The sequence below is a fragment of the Periplaneta americana genome, chromosome 6 (genome assembly GCF_040183065.1).
Source record: "Periplaneta americana isolate PAMFEO1 chromosome 6, P.americana_PAMFEO1_priV1, whole genome shotgun sequence".
NCBI lineage: Eukaryota > Metazoa > Arthropoda > Insecta > Blattodea > Blattidae > Periplaneta > Periplaneta americana.
In genome coordinates this window covers 181157828-181179298 of record NC_091122.1, presented here as the reverse complement: position 1 = coordinate 181179298, position 21471 = coordinate 181157828, and the positions used below count along the sequence as shown (strand labels likewise).

Below are 21471 nucleotides of genomic sequence, written 5' to 3'. Positions count from 1 at the left end.
GCCTTAATTCACGTTGAGGTATTCGCCTTGCTCATAGCTGCTCGAGGGACTATACCAGCTTTTTTCGAAGAATTTCGACGGCAGTTTGCTCTGCCAACATCTCTGAGGGATGACATTGTGATAATTGTTTTAAAAAAATCCTGCCACATCCTAATTAGTCACATGGTGCCACATTAATAGCAATTGTAATTTTTCACGCCCTTTTCTTTGTTTCCCTTCTTTAAAATTTAATAACTATGTTTACATATGTATAATAATTTTTTTTTGAGGATATACTGCGTCCGTAAGGGCTACCCTCATTGGGGGGCAGTTTAGTATTATTATTATTATTATTATTATTATTATTATTATTATTATTATTATTTCTACTGAAGGATGCACTAGAAGGAGTGGTGAACGGAAGAAGAATTCGGGGCAGAAGAAGATATCAATCAGATGATAGACGACATTAAGCTATTTCGATCATAATATGCGGAAACCAAGGAGGCAGAAAACAGGAGAGATTGGAGAATGATGAGTTTGCAGTGAAAGCCCTGCCCTTTGTCAGAACACTGAATGAATGAAATTTCCCTTTGGCTGGGGGTAAGTCCGAAATTGTTGGCACCTCAGTTTGGGAACACCAACACGACTTCAAGAAGGTCCCCTAGTACAAGGCAACACGTTCCAATCCCGAAATCTGAATGAAGACACAATGGGTTGAATCCAGTTGTTCCAACAGGGGAATGAAAACAAATAGCGCATGCGTGTTAATCGATAAGTGTAAAGGTAAAGGGGGGAGGGGAGGTCGAGGCACGCGCGCGGACACAGAGAGGGGCAGAGGCCTCAGCTCTCCTCTCAGTTCGGCGAAACTCGTCAATAACTTCGGATGTGCGCGGACTCGACGCGTCGTAAAAAATACTACGAGGGGCATTCACCGCGATTTTGTAACAAGAAGCTTCCGAGTTGGGCCGTGAAAAAAATTTCTAAAATAAATGACTACACAATTCGAGAAGGGTGAAGAATATAAATAAACTGAACAGTGTCCCTGACCTTGTGATGTGCTAGCGCTGAAGCTATTTGGCAAGGAGTCTCTTACGTAATATTTGAATAAAATCGGGATTAGCGCCACTGTCAGTGACAACACAAACATGTTGTGACGGCTTGCTCACCCAGGATATAAAGAGGAACACCGGTAAGTACCTTCCTCATTGTTGATAAGACAGCATTGTGTGTGGTGTAGTGTAGTGCTTAGCGGTTTCTTTGCCTTGTGTTTAAAGCTACCTTAACAGAAGTGTCAAAGCAAGGTGCTGTGTTTACTTTTACCTAGTGTGACCAGATTTATAATATGCTGTTTGATTTCATGCGATCAGTCAATGCGGTGTAAAATCTCGTACATATTAACGGAAGACTTTTATTTTTTCTACAACCTCAGTGTCAGTCCCAGATTTTCAACAATATTTTGGAAAAACTTAGGGCAGAAAATAACATTAAATAAAAATTATTATTAACACACATATTTCATAATCAGCAGCTGAACAATATCTATTATATACAGCATTATAAACAGTCATTATTATTGTTCATAATCTATATATATATATATATATATATATATATATATATATATGATAAAATGTCTAGCTTTCATTAATCAGGTATTCTTGTCGTACTTTAATTTTTATTGTAATTGTAATTGTAATTGTAAATTTAATATTAATTGTAATCTTATTGTTCATGTTATAGTTGTAATCCCCTGGTAGAGGGGCAGAGAAGGCCTGACGGCCTTATCTCTACCAGGTTAAATAAATAAATCTAATCTAATAAATCTAATCTAATCTAATATATAATTTGAACTGGTAAAGGAAATTACGGGAAAACGGCTGAAGGGATTTTAATAAATGACCTCACATTTTGAAGCTTGGAACTCAAAGTTTTTCAGAAAAATAGTAGTTTTCAGCGAAATGTCAATTTTTCAACATAATTTTCCTATTTTCCAAAAATCTATCTGTCGTCAGTTTTAAGAACTACCTAATTGCATTTCAGAATGAAACAAAACACACACTACAGTAAACAATATTACACGAAGGCCATGATCTGCAATAATGCTGACATATTTAGAGCTCAAATTAAATTGGTTATTAAAAACTTAACTTACTAAAAATAATTTACAGGTTCGATTTTATGGTGTGTAATTTTCTGGGTACAGCTGTGTATTGGATATTAAAAACTACAAAACTTGAGGTGGTTTGATGACATTATTACCATTAGAAATGAAATATTATTGTAGTTAATGCCATGATGTGACTATTTTTCATTAATTATACATATTAATGCTATATTGATGTTATGAAAGTGAAACGTTTTGGGGTTATATAAGTAGATGTAGAGAATAACTTAAATTAGATTTTGATTTCTATATTTTACTGAGTGGCGGCTGTATAGTATATATAGTATATGTTACTGAAAGCTATAACTCCTCCTCGCCCCGTTCCGTGATCAATTGATCAATCTCAGCCCCCCTCGCGTATGTGGTACCTAAGAGGTTACGTCCAATTTCGGCTTCCCCTTCAAAATTTTCTAGAGCTCCTTCAGGGGAGCAGCGTAACCCGGAGTGAGACTAGTGGCCAACAGGCTTGGAGCTCACATATTTAGTTTTGTACAGCCCCCAACCCCTTGCAAGGACGCGTTTTGCGTACCTTTTAAATTTTCCTCCCAATTCTCCTTCGATTTTTCGATTTTTCGAAAGCTATAAAACTTACATAAGATAATAATACTATTAAAAATCAAATATTTTTATAGTTATTAATTAAGTGGGGTTGGGTCTTTTTCATATATTTAATGGCGGTGTGGTGTAGATATTTATATGCGTGGTTCTCTTCAGTATTGGCTCGAGAGAGAGTATCTTTCATTATAATGGAAGCAAATAACTTTCAAAATGTCTGGTATTCTTTACTGAAAATAAATCTGAAAAATTTTTACTTGAACGTCTAATGAACTTAGTTTGCAGCTTTTGCTGCACAAGCCACTAGTCTGTATATAATTGGGATTTTATGGTACGCGTGCAACAATTACGCCATTAACTAGTTTGTTTTTATAACAATGCTACGCAAAAGTATCAATATTAAATAAACCAAAAAATTTCTAATAGAAAATACACATTTCATTAATAACGCAATCTTCTAGATATTGAAATTAAATGTAAAATTTAATCAATCGACTTGTTCTGATAGATATGATGACATAGAATTAAGTACCAATGTAAAATTTAATCAACTGACTTGTTACGACAGATACGATTTAAACTACCCACCGAATGAAATGTAAATTTTAATCAACCGACTTGTTTTGATACATATGACATAAAACTACCACCAATTGAAATGTAAATTTAATCAAAACTACCACAAATTGAAATGTAGATTTAATCAAAACTACCACCACTTGAAATGTAGATTTAATCAACCGACTTGTTCTGATAGATACGGTATAAAACTACCACGAAATGAAATGTAAAATTTAATCAACTGACTTGTTACGACAGATACGATTTAAACTACCCACCGAATGAAATGTAAATTTTAATCAACCGACTTGTTTTGATACATATGACATAAAACTACCACCAATTGAAATGTAAATTTAATCAAAACTACCACAAATTGAAATGTAGATTTAATCAAAACTACCACCACTTGAAATGTAGATTTAATCAACCGACTTGTTCTGATAGATACGGTATAAAACTACCACGAAATGAAATGTAAAATTTAATCAACTGACTTGTTACGACAGATACGATTTAAACTACCCACCGAATGAAATGTAAATTTTAATCAACCGACTTGTTTTGATACATATGACATAAAACTACCACCAATTGAAATGTAAATTTAATCAAAACTACCACAAATTGAAATGTAGATTTAATCAAAACTACCACCACTTGAAATGTAGATTTAATCAACAGACTTGTTCTGATAGATACGGCATAAAACTACCACGAAATGAAATGTAAAATTTAATCAACTGACTTCTGAAAAAAGAAACCAGATTATTTTATAGAAAGCTGAAAAATTCTCCAGAGCTAAGGAACTAGACAAGCTAGAAATAGTGGAATAAATTAGCAAGAAGTTGAAAGAAGACATTATTATTATTATTATTATTATTATTATTATTATTATTATTATTATTATTATTATTATTATTATTATTATTATTTGCGAGCAATTAATAAGAAACTTACGGTAGCAAGGTTTTTGTTAGCAGTAAAATGTTTTTTTAATTTATACAGTCTGGATTAAAATAAAATTATTCAAAACAGAGTATTAAACATAATATTATGTGTTATTTATATGTAATTTCTCAGTCAGAAATTTAATAAACTCAACAATTGGTCATTGCAATCAATTTTACTTAAGTTTTCATAGCAATTACTCATGGACTAACATTAGTTTCTTTATAACAAAAATCCGGACTATTTTACAACTCTTCGTAAAATAAAATGAATTGTACGTGCACAGGAAACTGTCAGGCGTTAAATTTATTTCACAGTACGTTAATTGTTTTAATTGGTATAATTAGTTCCGTTAGAAGATGCGTGTAGTTTCTGCCACTTGATCTTAATGTGGTCAACAAAATCACCTCGTCTATGTACGGACGAGTAAGGTTTCACTGTCGTTCATCTTCAAGCTGTTGATGAAAGGCAAGTCGCTTCACGACTGTGTGAAGTGACAGCACCGGTTTCCATGGAAACGTTTTGGACTGCTGTGAGGTTATTCTGATTCATTTATTTTAACACTTCTCTGTTCATTCACTGTTAAATTTCAGTAGAATTCCATTGACACTTAAGTAGACGAATTTCTGCTTCAGTCAGTGTTACCAGACGAATTGGATGAAATTTTCCTGCTTAGGTGTCGGAATTACCTTCCTTTACGTAAAAGCTTTCATTATTGCACATTATGCTATTCGTGAAAACACAGAGAAGGCAGTTTTGAGTATTGAAACACCCCTTGCTCGAAGTTTCCTCCTAACCTGAAATATGAAATTATATTTTAAAAATATAAGAATTCGTTCAAATTTGCTGTGAGATGAAACTATGCAAGCCTCCACCCCCGCCCCCACACGCTTCCGTCTACAATTTCCACTTTGTTACTCAATTCTTATTCAAAATGTTATGTCGAAATGTATTTTATGCTCGACCATGCCGAAATGTAGTAATTATACACCAGGTAGCAGACCTTTAATGCATGTCATTAAAGTACACCTACTCATTAAAGGTCAGGTCTTTCAGCCAATGACGACTCAGGTTACAACTGTTCAGCCAATGACAGGTCAGCTTTCTACCGTTATAAAACTGCAAGTATCGATTATTCTCGGATATGCAATCGAAAGAGAATTAGCGAAAAGTCACGGAGGCTGGAAATCCAATACTGTCGCAGAAGGTTATGTTCTGTTACTATAATAATTAGCGTTAATTGTAAATAATATTCAAATAAATTCAATTTGTCATCTCGTTTTTCAATGTCTAATTTAATTTCAATGTTATCTCTGTAGGTTCTTATGGCCTAGCAAGGTCAATGTGGACATCTGTTCCTCGGAAAAAATCAATACTTTCGCTTGCGCTCGTTTCATAAATATCCATACTCGATTCTTAATTACTATCATTATAGGCTCGTTGCATAATGTACTATTTTTTTACTCCTTCCTACACATAATATTAAGAATTTTCTTCGTGGACGTAAATTTCTCTTCATCTGTTAACACTTGCTTGTGCGTTGTGTTTCATTCAAAAATTGCACACAACAGTGGTCACTTTTTTGTTTCATTTTCCTAGAACAGGACTTCCTACAATGTCACATACATACTATAGTATGACAGCAGATATTTCTTTTGCTTTTATTTTGTGTGAACTCCTTTCAAATTGTAAATAAAAAATATTCACTATAAACTCAGGACAATTTCTCCGAAATCTGGGACCGATAGCTGAAAACCGGTACGATCCTGGAAAATCCAGGACATGAAGCAATCCTTGTTACTTAAGAATATTGATCTAAACGCATTTAGGCATATCTGGAAGACATGTTTCACAATGTTACTTTCACAAAATAAGACACAACTAATGACAGGTTTCTCCAAAGACTCATTATAAAATAGTTCCGAATCCTTTAAGTTACTGGTTCCGTAATATTACTGCTTGGTTTCTACACAGTTCTGTTAGTTTACTAATGACTAGTTAAATGATAAAAGATTTAACGAATCAGGACGTAGTTGTACTACATTCTAGTAGATGTAACTAGTGATTCATGGCATTAACCCATTAGTACTTAGTGGCAACTTTAGTTAAAAAATTGTAATAAACATAATATTAGGTTGTCACTATTTTTTTTTTTGTGGCGGAAGCTCTTCTAGACATATGAGCCGTTCAGAGCAAAAGTGGTGTAAGTCAAAGTTGGGTAATGAGGTTTAAAGTAAAAATTCTGTAAAATACAGCTCAAAGTAGCAATCAATATGTCCCTCGTGCTATTCACTGACTACGAATAGTTTAGATAAATTGAATATTAATTGCTACTTTGCGCTGTATTTTACAGAATGTTTACTTTAATCCTTATTACCAATTTTTTACTTACACCACTTCTGCTCTGAACGGCTCAAATATCCCGTCATCTCAGGTACAATCCTTCGTTTCAAAGTCAATTGTGGAATGCAGACGCGAAATTCTGTAGTGATTCTGGGTGTCTACATACATGAAACTAAAATGTAATTACTGTTGTTAAATCTTACTTTATCATTTCAAATCTCACTAAAATATATTTAAGAATGTTTATTTATTATTTTAAAGCTAGTATATGACAATGATTTTATTGTGGGTATATTCTACAGCGTTGTAAAATCATGTGGCAACTTTAATGAGCACTACAGTATGCAAAAATTTGCGCATTTCGTTACATATGCTGTATGATAATTTATTCACTGCACATGAAGTTTTAGCATCTTCTGATGGCTATACAATTTTTTTAGTAATTTTTTACATTACATGGGCGATGCGTAGATCAGGTATATATGAAAAAATGTAGAAAATTGAAAAAAAAAAAAAACAATGATTAGGTAAAATTTCTACATATTCATACGTAAAATTTAATGGAGATTCGGACGGAATATGTAAATTTTAATATAGGTTGCCATTAAAAAAATAAGTTTACTGTCACACTTGTATACGTGACTAACTTTTTTCGTACACTGGTATCATATTGTATGGTTTATCTCCAACAGCTTTTGTATAAAACATTTTTTTTTTTTTTGTAAAATTAAAATTTAAGAAGTTATTAGTAATATTCCATATTTATTGTTCACCCTGTATAAATAAATAATTGAATAATAGTTTTATCAACATTTTTAAATAGTAAAAAGAACATCCTTCAAGATTTAATGATATGTATTGTATAATGTTATATTCTTTCGCAAGTCTTACAACTATACTAATAAATCTGGTCACCCTATAATATCCTAATTTTAAATCTCACAGTGATCAACAAGGTGTCTCGGACATCAGACATGTGTAGTGAAGTATAATATAAGACGTCATTATATCGTCGGCGTGATGAAATTTTTCCATCGTTTAAACTTAAGTGCGATTTTAAAGCATGGACAAAAGTCGCAAATAACAGCTTGGGAACAATGCATAAAGATTCCTTTGAAAACATGCACGCCCGCCACGCTACTGACCAACGACACGCCGGGCGGCAGTTGGGCAAGGTAAGTGCTGACTGTCCAAGGATGTTCTTGTTAACAGAGAGGTGCCACTACCTCGTGATTACAGCTGATCGTATTACGTACGTGGAGGACGATTGCATGGTGTGAGCGTACACTAAAATATAAGGGTAGCGCTTGTAGATCAGAACACGGGCTGTACAGTAAGACAATAAAATTACAGACCGGCAAACTACTAAGAACATTTTGCCAAAATATGAAATTTAATTTGGAAAAATAAGAAATAAATATTTCAACACTAAAATGTCTTCGTTCCTAAACCATCTGTAGTAGTTTTACATCATTATTTACAAAATAAAAGCCTTTAGAGATTAATAATTTTGACTGTATTTAATAATATGCCGCCAAATAAAATACAGAGAGCGCCAGTAAAACATGAATGATTTTATTTTGTTAATATTGAGAAGCTATTAGTCAATTGTATTAAGGGTGTTTGAGAATAAGGTTCTTAGGAAAATATTTGGAGCTAAGAGGGATGAAATTACAGGAGAATGGAGAAAGTTACACAACGCAGAACTGCACGCATTGTATTCTTCACCTGACATAATTAGGAACATTAAATCCAGACGTTTGAGATGGGCAGGGCATGTAGTACGAATGGGCGAATCCAGAAATGCATATAGAGTGTTAGTTGGGAGGCCGGAGGGAAAAATACCTTTGGGGAGGCCGAGACGTAGATGGGAGGATAATATTAACATGGATTTGAGGGAGGTGGGATATGATGGTAGAAACTGGTTTAATCTTGCTCAGGATAGGGACCAATGGTGGGCTTATGTGAGGGCGGCAATGAACCTCCGAGTTCCTTAAAAGCCAGTAAGTAAGTAAGTCTAAGTCAATTGTTCACGGTATTGTTGGACAAGACAAAGCAAACTTGGGAGTTTATGTTACAATAGTTTTAACAGTTTTAGAATTATCTGTGCGCTGAAAAGAAAAGCGGAGAACTTCATTGAGCCTATATAGTGAAAATATGTTGAGTTCAATCATAAGATTTATCGAAATCTTGTGATTGAACTCAAAATATTTTCACTATATTATATTAGATTTATCTGAATACAAAAATGAATTGCAAAATATTGAGTTTTCTTCTGTTTGTTATTCCCAACTATAATGTATTTATTTATGTACAATAAAGTTTACTTCAATTATTAAATATATATATATATATATATATATATATATATATATATATATATATTAAGTCTATAGCTGACATGTGCCAGAGAGTTACTGACAATTTTAAAGAAGTTTAAATAATAGTATTGCTACTCACGGTGGTCATTTTGAAAATGTTATCGTGCACCAATCTCACATGTCCTGTCTTTAAACATGTCCAGTACTAATAGAAATATATAAAATTAGTAAGGTTGTTACGGGAAGTTTATACTTATAGCATGCAAAATAATAGTAAAAATAGCCTATCTTATCAGAACTCTTTCATTTTTTAGTGATGTGTGTATACACATATCCCGCGCCGTGGCGTCGAGGTCTAAGGCATCCCACCTAGGACTCGCGTTACGGAATGCGCGCTGGTTCGATTCCTCATGGGGAAAGAAATTTTCTCATGAAATTTCGGCCAGTGTATGGGACCGGTGCCCATTCAGCATCGTAATACATTTGGGGAGCTACGATAGGTAGCGAAATCCGGTTGCGAATACCAGCTGGGGATCATCGTGCTAACCACACGATACCTCCATTCTGGTTGGATGATCGTCCACCTCTGCTTCGGCATGTGGGCGTGAGGCCAGCAGCCGGCTTGTCGGTCTAGGCCCTTCACGGGCTGTAGCACCACGGATTATTATTATTATTATTATTATTATTATTATTATTATTATTATTATTTGTATACACATTAAGCTTAAAAAATGGTTACTCTAGAGTAAGTCTTTTCACTTAAAATAATTTTTGAATTCAAACCATTTTTTTATAAATTCACTACATGGCTGTGATTAGGTGCATTCTATTCACTTAATTATAACACACATTGAATTCAAATTTCAACCATTTACTACTAATAGATACTAAAGCACGCCTACCAAAGTTATTAAAATATATCTGCAATATTATGGGCATCGGGAAAAATGTAAGGAGCAATTGATGCAGCGTGCATGACAACAAAATGATAAGGTGAGGAGACAAAAAGTGCATAACTGATAGGCTACCTACGGTTTGGTTGGAGAGGAGATCACAGAGTTTGTTTTCTGTTGCAACACACATTATTCCCGCGTTGCTTATGCCTCTCTTCAACGTCAAAAAATTTCCGAGAGATACGATAAAACAAAACTACTACCGAATGAAATGTAAAATTTAATCAACTGACTTGTTCCGAGAGACATGCCAGAACCACTATTTCGAAATATCTTTCTTTTTCTTACTCTCCAACCAGTTAATAAATTTCTCGTGCTCCGTTTCATAGTTTTCACGACATCTATTGGGAATAAAACGCAACTCAGTTTTATAATCTTCTAAAATATCTCCTGGTAAATTGATTCCCATATTTAACTACAATGTCAATAAATTCAGTGAACCAAACAATGACATCATGAGTAACTGATTATAAATTTGATATTATATTTATATATTTCGTCTTTATTAATTCTGTTAAGAATCAGCGTATGAAACTCGTTCATAATGTTATTTAGACCTCACCAACGTGGAGTTTTTCTTATGGGATGGCATGGGTGTGTTAGTGTACGCCACTCTTGTAAATGATAAGTAGGACCTAAGCAACAGGAGTTTGGTCGCAGCGGACTCGATAAGTGCTATTCCTGGAATCTGTGAGAGGGTCCAACAGGCAATGGTTCACAGTTCAATGATGCTCACCTTGAGTGAGCACAGGATGGGCAGCAACAGCTCTATCCAATGTCAATGTCAATGTCAGTGTCATTGGGGGAAATGGGAGGAGAAACATGTAAAATGTACGCGAAAACCGTCCTTGAAAGAGAGTTTGGAACTGAAAAAATTATAAATATGTGAGCTCCAAACCTGTTGCCCATTTGTATCACTCCGAGTTGCCACATGAGGGGGGAGAAGAAAAACAACAGCGTCAGGACAAGAACGCTAGAAGATTTTATAGCCCGCACATTGAGTGAGACTGCCGCAGTCCTCACAAGAGGAGGGTTCCGAGTCCTTCCACTGTGCGAGTAAACTCGCCCCAAGTACCGAAGGCAGTAGGCCTATGCGGAAACCAAGGCTGCTATTTCGAATGCTCTCATTTGGAAAAGAGACGAAACTTGTGTAGAAGGGGAGATTCTTTAGGGCTCACCCCAAAATTTGTCTTAGTGCCTTAGGAAATCCACAGGCAGGATGAGTTGTCTCAATTTAGGACACTAACGAATTTGTTCTTAGGTGACTGTTAAAATATAACCCGATCGACTTTGAGGGCATTATTTGGAAAGGGTGGATGTTATTGTTACTGTAACAGCCAGAGTTGAATTTCACTGCGAGAAAGGACATTGGGGTGTTTTTGGCATAAAATGAGCTTGCCGCATCACAGGACGCTCCAAACGCTTATTCCGGGTCGTCAGAGACCCAGTTCCGGGTCCGTTAGCGTAAACAGGATAATGAGAGGAACGGTGACAGGAATTTGATGGGAGTATGTATGTATGTACTTATTTACACTGCAAGTGGGCAAGCATCCGGTGGCAGTGGTATACACAATATAAACAATACACAATAAAATTACAATACACAATACAATTATACAATACACAATAGGCCTACAATTTTATACACAATACAAAAAGAAGACACAATATAATTTAACACAATAATAATAAAACATAAATAAAATACCTAATTTTACACTACAACTTACATTATTATGTATAAGCCCTACATAAGTTTCAATAGTCTTTCACTTTACTCTCATCTCACTCACTGTAGTGGCACTATGACGCATTTCACTGACACTTTAGCACACATTTCACTGACACTATAGAACACATTTCATTGACACTATAGAACACATTTCACTGACACTATAGAACACATTTCACTGACACTATAGAACACATTTCATTGACGCTATAAATTATCACTGATCGGAACTATTCACTGCACTGTAAAACCATAACTTCACTGACTCACCTCGCTTCACTGATACAATAGTTCAAATAAATGAAATAATTACACCCTTATGCATACTGTACTTATAAACAGAACTACATTTAAACTAAACATTTCTACTCTAAGACCCTCTTACACGCTATTTTTAAATAATTTACAATTCAAACCAAGGAAGTAACTCGTCAGGCTAAATAAATACATGTCACCTTAAAAAATTAAATGTTAAATGTCGCCTTAATTTTAATTTGCACTTTATACACAACTTTTTAAATTATTCTTGAATCTCCTAGGCCCTTAGAGTAGTTCTAGCTTAAGATGGTCTGGGGATGGGACCTATCTAGAGCCTCGAACAAGTTCCTTCAACAAGATGCCGAAGACCGAAGTACTGAAGAGAGCATGAGGAGTTGGGAAGGAGAATGGCGAGCTACAAACAACGGAGCCGTAACAAAGAAGTACTTTCGAAGCATCGCAGAGAGACTAGTTATGAAAATTCCAATTACATCGGGACTCACGACCATGCTCACAGGACACGGAAAAATAAGGGCCTACTTCTGTAGATTCCACATAACACCAGATGCAACTTGCCCTGCGAAGGAGGAGATCAAACCGTCGACCATCTTCTGCTGGAATGCTCCAAATACGACATGGAAAGGCAAACACAGCGGGGAAACATAATAACCAGGCTTCGAGACTTCGGACCCGATAGAGTAGTTGAGTGGGAAATCCCCATAACGGCGTACTGAGTATAGTGGTAAAGCGTACAGTGGGTGGGGGTACTGTAGAATGAATGCCAACAAATACGCAAAGGAAAACGCTCTGGATTTGAAGGTTCTGACGAATAATTTGATTTTCATACAAACTGTGTCTGAAACTATTACACGGTTACAAAAGTCAGAGCAAGAGATGCCGGAAGCCCTCAAATTAATTTAGAAAATGATGCGAGAATTAATGAGACATCAAGTACACCGGTTACTGAACGTGTAAAACAGAAGTGGAAATCAATTTTATGTAAAAATAACGGATAAGGAGCATTGTGTAACATAAAAGCAAATTAGTGGACATAGAGTCACCCGAGAATAAAGGACTGTCTCTTAGAGACTGCAATGATGTTAGGTTTTTTCGTTTTGCTTCTATCACGTCATGCGACGTAGAGCGCAGCTTTCTACAGTACAAACTTTGGCAGATAACCGAAAAAGATTTACGTTTGAGACACTGAGAATGTATCTTGTAGTACATTGCAATTCGGTACTGTAACTGCACTTCCTAAAGACGACCAATAGGATTAATGAAAAAATTAAAATTGCTACATGCTTATTTTCACCATTAACACTGTGTATAACTAAACACAAATGCTTATAAAAGACAAAAGAATAAATGCTTTTCACATTCTTTTGACATTGTCATTCTGTAATGTATATTTACTTTCAGAATGTACTGTACATATGTGTGTTTCACCATACTACCGTACTCTACTCTAAATAGCAACGTTGTTACCTCAACACATCTCTATCTACCTGCAGCGAGTCAACAACCTATAGTGCATGCACAGTAAACTTATTGTATCGGGTCCAAAGTCTCGAAGCCTGGACTGATAACCAAGGGAGGAATTTGGCCACCAGTTAAAAGAGTCCTAACAAAAAAATTCTTAAAAGACTTTTGCAAATTTGTGAATTCAATTGACTTTAATTCAATTGGCATCACAAACAATTAAAGTAGAATAGAACCAGAGTAGTAATAAGCATATATCTGTACATTGTAAATACATAAACGTAGATTAGGTAAGACAGAATAGGATTTATTAAGAAGAAAAAGCCAAATTGTACGAAGTACAACATTACTAAACTCAGGCATTCCATACAAATAGCGGCATAATACAAGCTTATATTGTATTAGTCAACAATCAGGTATATGGTAGCTTATCAATCATCAACTTAACACAACTGGAATTCAACTTAATATGCATCCCAGGCAATATAGATGTAAACCAGAACATGTAGTATTACAAACTGTAATGGAACATGTTGTTTAATTACGTTTCTTACCAAAAAAAAAAAAGCAATGATGAGTGCTAGTCGCTTCGCAAGTCATTCCCGATGCTTATTCCAGGCGGCCAGTAACCGAGTTACAAAACTGGAAAGGTTTATGGGTGGGTTAAGACTGGCTTAAGATGAGTTGGGATATTTGGATGGGCCTTCCTTACTCATTTTATTAAAAATTGGGACTATGTAACACAATAATAAATTCTTACACGTGTTGTTAAATTACAGATCCAAGGAAAACAGAAAGTGTGACGGTAAAGGAGACACTGAGCAATACAAACTAGGCTTAACTTTATGAACTATCTTTACCTAATCTGTGTTGTTTATTACGATTGTGAGATAGTCCAAGGCTTGATAGACACATTCTGCTACATTCAATGCAAAGTACAATGTCTGTGATGCTGCAGACTAGAATGTTTGGATGCGGCAGACAATGTAGACTATGAAGCGGCTGTCAAACATCTACGGAATGTCTCTTTTCTGCGTCGCCAGAAATCCGAGACAGCTGATCGCAGACAAAACAAGGACAGACAAGTAGGATTTGTGGACTAGAAAATGCGACAATGTTAACACCTGGCCAACGGAGGAAAAGGGTTCCTACTGTATCTGTTAGTATGAAGTTCCACCAAGTCCAAAAGTGTATAATTGTAACCTATGTAAAAGGAACATGCGGTATCAAATTGTCTTTTTCAAATTTAAATTCACGTAATAACATAATAAGCTTATAGTAAACGTTTGGTTTCTTGTCCTAACGTAAACGTAACTACAGTTCGAGCTCCATTTCTGAATATTAAACACACATTTATAAGGCCTTCAGTAGGTTATTTTACGACGCTTTATCAACATCTTAGGTTATTTAGCGTCTGAATGAGATGAAGGTGATAATGCCGGTGAAATGAGTCCGGGGTCCAACACCGAAAGTTACCCAGCATTTGCTCATATTGGATTGAGGGAAAACCCCGGAAAAAACCTCAACCAGGTAACTTGCCCCGACCGGGATTCGAACCCGGGCCACCTGGTTTCGCGGCTAATAAGGCCTTCAGAACAAATAAGAACATCGCTGGAAGTTGTGCATATTTGCGACAGACTAAGTAAAAAGTGAGTTTCTTATAATAAGATCTGATACAAATTTAGGACCAATGAGATTATTAGTTTACCATGAATTTTTACCTATGTGATCTTACGTTTCAGTGTATTTTCGATTTGTTGCAACAAATTATTTAGGACAGATGAATAATCTGAATTAAGTGAATTGTATGTCATTCAATTCAGCTTCCTTTCAAGATTGAATGATAAAATTTATATGCGGCTATCATAAATGTTGTGGTAAATATTGTCAAAAGTGTCAATAAATTTGTGCTATGCGTTCATAGCTCGCTGTCCTTAATTGCGTGTAATCTTACTGGAAACAACTTCCACTCCTCTACCAAGAATCGTACACAAACCATTTATAGTCAAACTTCTGTATCTCGAATTTTCGACATTTCGACATCTCGAGGTTAAAAAGTGACCATGGTTAAAATGTAATTTCTATGCACAATTCATAATCACCGGTTATTTAAACATGGTTAGCTGACGCCTCATTTAACAAGGGTAAAGTCTGTGTTGTTACACTGTTTCTACAAAAAGACGAGAGGAGAGCATCTACATCTCAGCAAACATAATAATCAACGTCTAAAAACGACTGCGCTTACTCCGTTTTCAGTGCTGTTAGGTTAGAATCGTACAAAATGGAAAATTAAAAGCGGAAGTAATTATATTCCAAAGTGATTCTTAATTATTGATAACATACGTTAATAGATTTAAATATGGGGAATCTGAATTAAGTGAATTGTATCTCATTCAATTCAGCTTTCTTTCAAGATTCAGTGATAAAATTTATGTGCGGCTATCATGAATGTTGTGGTAGATATTGTCAAAAGTGTCAATGCATTTGTGCTATGCGTTCATAGCTCGCTGTCCTTAATTGCGTGTAATCTTACTGGAAACAACTTCCACTCCTCTACCAAGAATCGTACACAAGCCATTTATAGTCGAACTTCTGTACCTCGAATTTTCGATATCTCGATGTGATTTTAATTTCCCGGCTGACAGCATCGTATATAATTTGTGTGTAAAATTTATTCTGTGCTTTAAGTTCCGTTACTCGAATTTTTCGCTATCCCGAAGGATATTTTATTCCCCAGCCGTGAAACATTTACTTTTAACCTGTAGTTCGGGTGAAAATGTTCAATGCTGTGCAATAATACGAAAGGGATGAAGTACCGTTACTTTAGGGAGGGTTGTTAAGTAGACCTTAATGCTTTCCTTTCAAACAAACGTCCTCAAGAGGTGAACAATGTCATAGCTGGGGACAGAACTTAATGCCCGCCTGCCTCCCTTCCAGGTATCCAATTTCTGTTTTCTATACAGTACAGAGTACAATAACTGCAGTATACACAATGGGATCCATCATTGCTGTGAAGGGAAGGACGTTAAAATATATCCTTTTATGGCGAAGTGCATCAACATTGATTAAAAACGCAGTGATCATAGATTACGAAACGATGGTTAAACAGTAGCCGTGGTTAAAATGTAATTTATGTGCACCATTCATAATCACCGATTACTAAAACTTGGCTAGCTGACACCTCATTTAACCAGAGTAAAGTCTATGATGGTACACTGTTTCTACAAAATGACTGAAGGAAAGCATTCATACCGCTGCAAAGATAATAGTCAACGTCTAAAAACGACTGCGCTCACTATGTTCTACATCGAAATGAACGTATCCTACATTTTCGCGTTGCATTTGTTTGCCTTTGGGCGCTGTTATATTTGTGAGTTCCATTTCTTTGTTTTTCAGTACTTTTAGGTTAAATCGTACAAAATGGAAAATTGAATCCAAAAATGATTATATCCCAATGTTAGGTTGAAGGATCGATAGACTTGATTACTAGATTTAAATGTAGGCCTATTATATAAAAAAGATGGAATATCCATAAAGGAAAAGGATGCAGAAAATTGGTAGGAATGTGTGTACGATCTTGGACTACACCAGGGAATTGTGCATTAGCCTCCATAACCTCTCTTTGTTCAGCCAGTGACATAGAGAAAGAGATACTGGTATTCGAGTATTCCCTCTTAAAATACAGAAAATAATAGTTACATAGAATCGTAATATAAGCAGCCGATCCGTAGGAGAAATATGATTGTTCTTGTGTTATTTCAATTGATCCATTTGTAGATTTTGATAAACGAAATCCCTAGTGAAATTTTCTGTCACCTAATTGCTCGCAAGAATTCTCTCTTTCCACTAAAGAACCTTCACGCTCACGCTCTATCCAAGTAATTCAAGTACTGCACAATAATAATCGTCTTCGAAATAATCACCTGTGGTTATGGCCGCCATTTTGCTTTACTTGCTCTACTAATCGCTGGTTATCTCCTTTAACCGCTCATATTTGGCCGGTTAGAGATTACTGTGGTTAACTTCCTATTTAAGTCGTAACCGAGGTCGATCCACCGTAAAAATGCTTAATCGGGGATTAGGTCACAATTTTAACCGATGGTTACACTAACCGACGTTGATGCACGTGGGCATTATTCTTTTAGAGCGATTTACTTTCAAAATTAGAGTTGAAGTTCGTATGTGTTAAAAGATAAAATCGTTAGCCTGACAGTCCATAGACTATCCTGAAGTTCCACTGTTCGAAAAATAGGCTACAACAGATCATAAATCTGTGTTGTTTGGGTAAAGGGAGATATGTCATAAAAATGAGTTCGGAGATAAATGAAAATTAAACTTGGAACCCTTATTAAAATAATTTTCTACACAAATAAAACACATCAACTGCAAGTATTCTTTGATTTTTGCACACCCACTTGTATAATTTAACTTGTGTGTTCATCTGGGGAACAAAATTCTACCTGGACAAAAAAATGACTTATACCCCTTTACCCGAACACCACAGAAATGCATTGCTTTTACCTAGGCTATCGGTTAAAAATGTAGTAACCATGGTTACGAAACTACGGTTAAAAAGTGACCATGGTTAAAATGTAATTTCTATGCACAATTCATAATCACCGGTTATTTAAACATGGTTAGCTGACGCCTCATTTAACCAGGGTAAAGTCTGTATTGTTACACTGTTTCTACAAAAATACGAAAGGAAAGCATCCACATCTCAGCAAAGATAATAATCAACGTCTACAAACGACTGCGCTTACTCCGTTTTCAGTGCTGTTAGGTTAGAATCGTACGTACTTACTTACTTGTATTTGTATTCCTGGTGTTGTGGAAGAGAAGGCCTGATGGCCTTAACTACACCAGAATAAATAAATAAATATTACATTAAAATAAATATTACTTACTTACTTTCTTACTGGCTTTTAAGGAACCCGGAGGTTCATTGCCGCCCTCACATAAGCCCGCCATTGGTCCCTATCCTGAGCAAGATTAATCCAGTCTCTACCATCATATCCTACCTCCCTCAAATCCATTTTAATATTATCTTCCCATCTACGTCTCGGCCTCCCCAAAGGTCTTTTGCCCTCCAGCCTCCCAACTAACACTCTATATGCATTTCTGGATTCGCCCATACGTGCTACATGTCCTGCCCATCTCAAACGTCTGGATTTTATGGTCCTAATTATGTGAGGTGAAGTATACAATGCGTGCAGCTCTGTGTTGTGTAACTTTGTCCATTCTCCTGTAACTTTATCCCTCTTAGCCCCAAATATTTTCCTAAGAACCTTATTCTCAAACACCCTTAATCTCTGCTCCTCTCTCAAAGTGAGAGTCCAAGTTTCACAACCATACAGAACAACTGGTAATATAACTGTTTTATAAATTCTAACTTTCAGATTTTTTGACAGAAGACTAGATGACAAAAGCTTCTCAACCGAATAATAACAGGCATTTCCCATATTTATTCTGCGTCTAATTTCCTCCCAAGTGTCATTTATGTTTGTTACTGTTGCTCCAAGATATTTGAATTTTTCCACCTCTTCGAAGGATAAATCTCCAATTTTTATAGTTCCATTTCGTACTATATTCTGGTCATAAGACATAATCATATACTTAATCTTTTCGGGATTTACTTCCAACCCAATCGCTTTACTTGCTTCAACTAGAATTTCCGCTTTTCCCCTAATCGTTTGTGGCTTTTCTCCTAACATATTCACGTCATCCGCACAAGACAAGAAGCTGATGTAACCCGTTCAATTCCAAACCCTCTGTGTTATCGTGAACTTTCCTAATGGCATATTCTAGAGCTATTATTTTTTTTGCTACTAATGTTACCCCTCCTGTTCTATAAAGACTAGTTGCGTTCCATGTATCAAATCTTATAACCTTTTTCCTTTGCTGTGGTCGTGCCGGAGAATCAGTCCCATTCCGAGGCTTACTGTTAGGTTTCGTAACAAGCTGTTTTTTACGGTGATGGGTTGTTAGCCCTTCGCCCAACCCCCAAGCTGGAGGACCACCCCTTATCGGCTGTCCACGACTGCTTATTCAATATATTCGCAGCTACCCTCCATATCTGGAGGCCGTCTCTCTATCCGCAACCTGAGGACGCGCCATGCCGTGGTGATAGGGACCCACAATACATGTTTGAATCGTACAAAATTGAAAATTAAAAACGAAAGTAATTATATCCCAAAGTGATTCTGAATTATTGATAATATACATTACTAGATTTAAATATGGGGAATCCTTAATATGTTATATTAAAAAAAAATATGGGACATCGATAAAGGAAACGGATGAAGATGATGTAAGAATGTGTGTACAATCCAGAGCCCCAATTATAACAGGGAAGTATGCAATATCCTAAGCTCCATCCATAATCTCTCTTCCTTCAGCCCGCGACGTAAGAGAAGAGATACTCGAGTGATCCACATTAAAATACTGAAAATATCAGTTGCAAGGAATCGTAATGTATACAGCCGATTCAAGGGAGAAATAGGACTGTGGGTTATTCAAAGTGATCCATTTGTTGCAGCAGAAATAACACGATATAATATTGATAAACGAAATTCCTTCTGAAATTTTCTGTCACACAATTCCTAGTAAGAATTCTCTTTCCATTAATAAAACTTCACGCTCACCATCATCCCTATCCAAGTACAAAACTAATCGTCTTCGAAATAATCAGCTGTACATCTGGCCGCCACTTTTTTTTACTATGCCTACTAATCACTGGTTATCTTCTTTAACCGCTCGAATATGGTTGGTTATACTAGTGACAGACTACAGTCGCTAATCGCGATTACCATTACCGCGATTATCTCCGATCGCGATTACCGAAAATTTATGGATACACTAGTGCCCACGTGCATCAACGTCGGTTAGTGTAACCACCGGTTAAAATTGTCACCTAACCCGTGGTTAAGCATTTTTACAGTGGATCGACCTCGGTTACGACTTAAATAGGAGGTTAACTACAGTAATCTCTAACCGGCCATATTTGAGTGGTTAACGAAGATAACCAGTGATTAGTAGAACAAGTAAAGCAAAATGGCGGCCAGAGCCACACATGTTTATTTCAAAGACGATTATTATTGTAAAATACTTGAATTACTTGGATAAAGCGTGAGCGTGAAGTTTCTTTAGTGGAAAGAGAGAATTCTTACGAGGAATTAGGTGACAGAAAATTTCAGGAGGGATTTCGTTTATCAAAATCTACAAATGGATCACTTGATATAACACAAAAACAGTCATATTTCTCCTATGGATAGGCTGATTATGTTACGATTCTATGTAACTATTATTTTCTGTATTTTAAGAGGGAATACTCGAATATCTCTTTCTCTATGTCACTGGCTGAAGAAAGAGAGGTTATGGATGGATCTAAAGGATAATGAACAAATTCCTGGTGTAAATGGGATCCTAGATCGTACACACTTTCCTACTCATTTTTTGCATCCTTTTCCTTCATGGATATTACTTCTTTTTTATATAATATATTTACATATAGTAAGTAAGTCTATCAATACTTCAACCTCACATTGGGATATAATCATTTTTGCATCCAATTTTCCATTTTGTACGATTTTAACCTAACAACACTGAAAAATAAAGAAATGCAACTCGTAAATATAACAGCCGAAAGGCAAACAAATGCAACGCGAAAATGTAGGACACGTTCATTTCGATGTAGAACGGAGTGAGCATAGTCGTTTTTTGACGTTGACTATTATCTTTGCAGCAGTATGGATGATTTCCTTTAGTCATTTTGTAGAAACAGTGTACCATCATAGACTTTACTCTGGTTAAATGAGGTGTCAGCTAGCCATGTTTAAGTAATCGGTGATTGTGAATGGTGCACAGAAATTACATTTTAACCATGGTTACTGTTTAACCGTCGTTTCGTAATCTATGATTACTGCACTTTGCCATAGATCACGCTTGGTTCCGTCTGGTCAACAGCTGAATTACCATAGAGGAAATAATGTTCTCTATGTACTACTTATATGTTTACATCCCATCTGGACACCATCTAAAGTTCATACTTTCTTTCGATCTTTGTTCATTGCTTTTCATTTTTGTTATTGTTGTTTCTTGCAGCTTGATATTGGAATTTATTTGTTAAAATTTTTGCATGTTTTATAATCTAAACCTAAACTATTAGGGCCG

General features: G+C 35.8%; 1 protein-coding gene across 2 annotated transcripts in view; it reads left to right on the top strand.

The window, feature by feature from the left end:
- The first annotated feature begins 848 nt into the window (after window positions 1-848).
- LOC138702091 (monocarboxylate transporter 9-like) overlaps window positions 849-21471 on the top strand; it is a 194779-nt gene continuing 174156 nt past the window's right edge. The window contains exons 1-2 of one of the 2 annotated variants that reach the window (XM_069829647.1): window positions 1202-1283; window positions 7502-7731. The gene's annotated coding sequence lies outside the window, so the exon portion shown is untranslated. Of the gene's footprint in view, window positions 1172-1201; window positions 1284-7501; window positions 7732-21471 lie in introns of those variants that run through there. The other variant, XM_069829646.1, reaches the window with a different exon arrangement.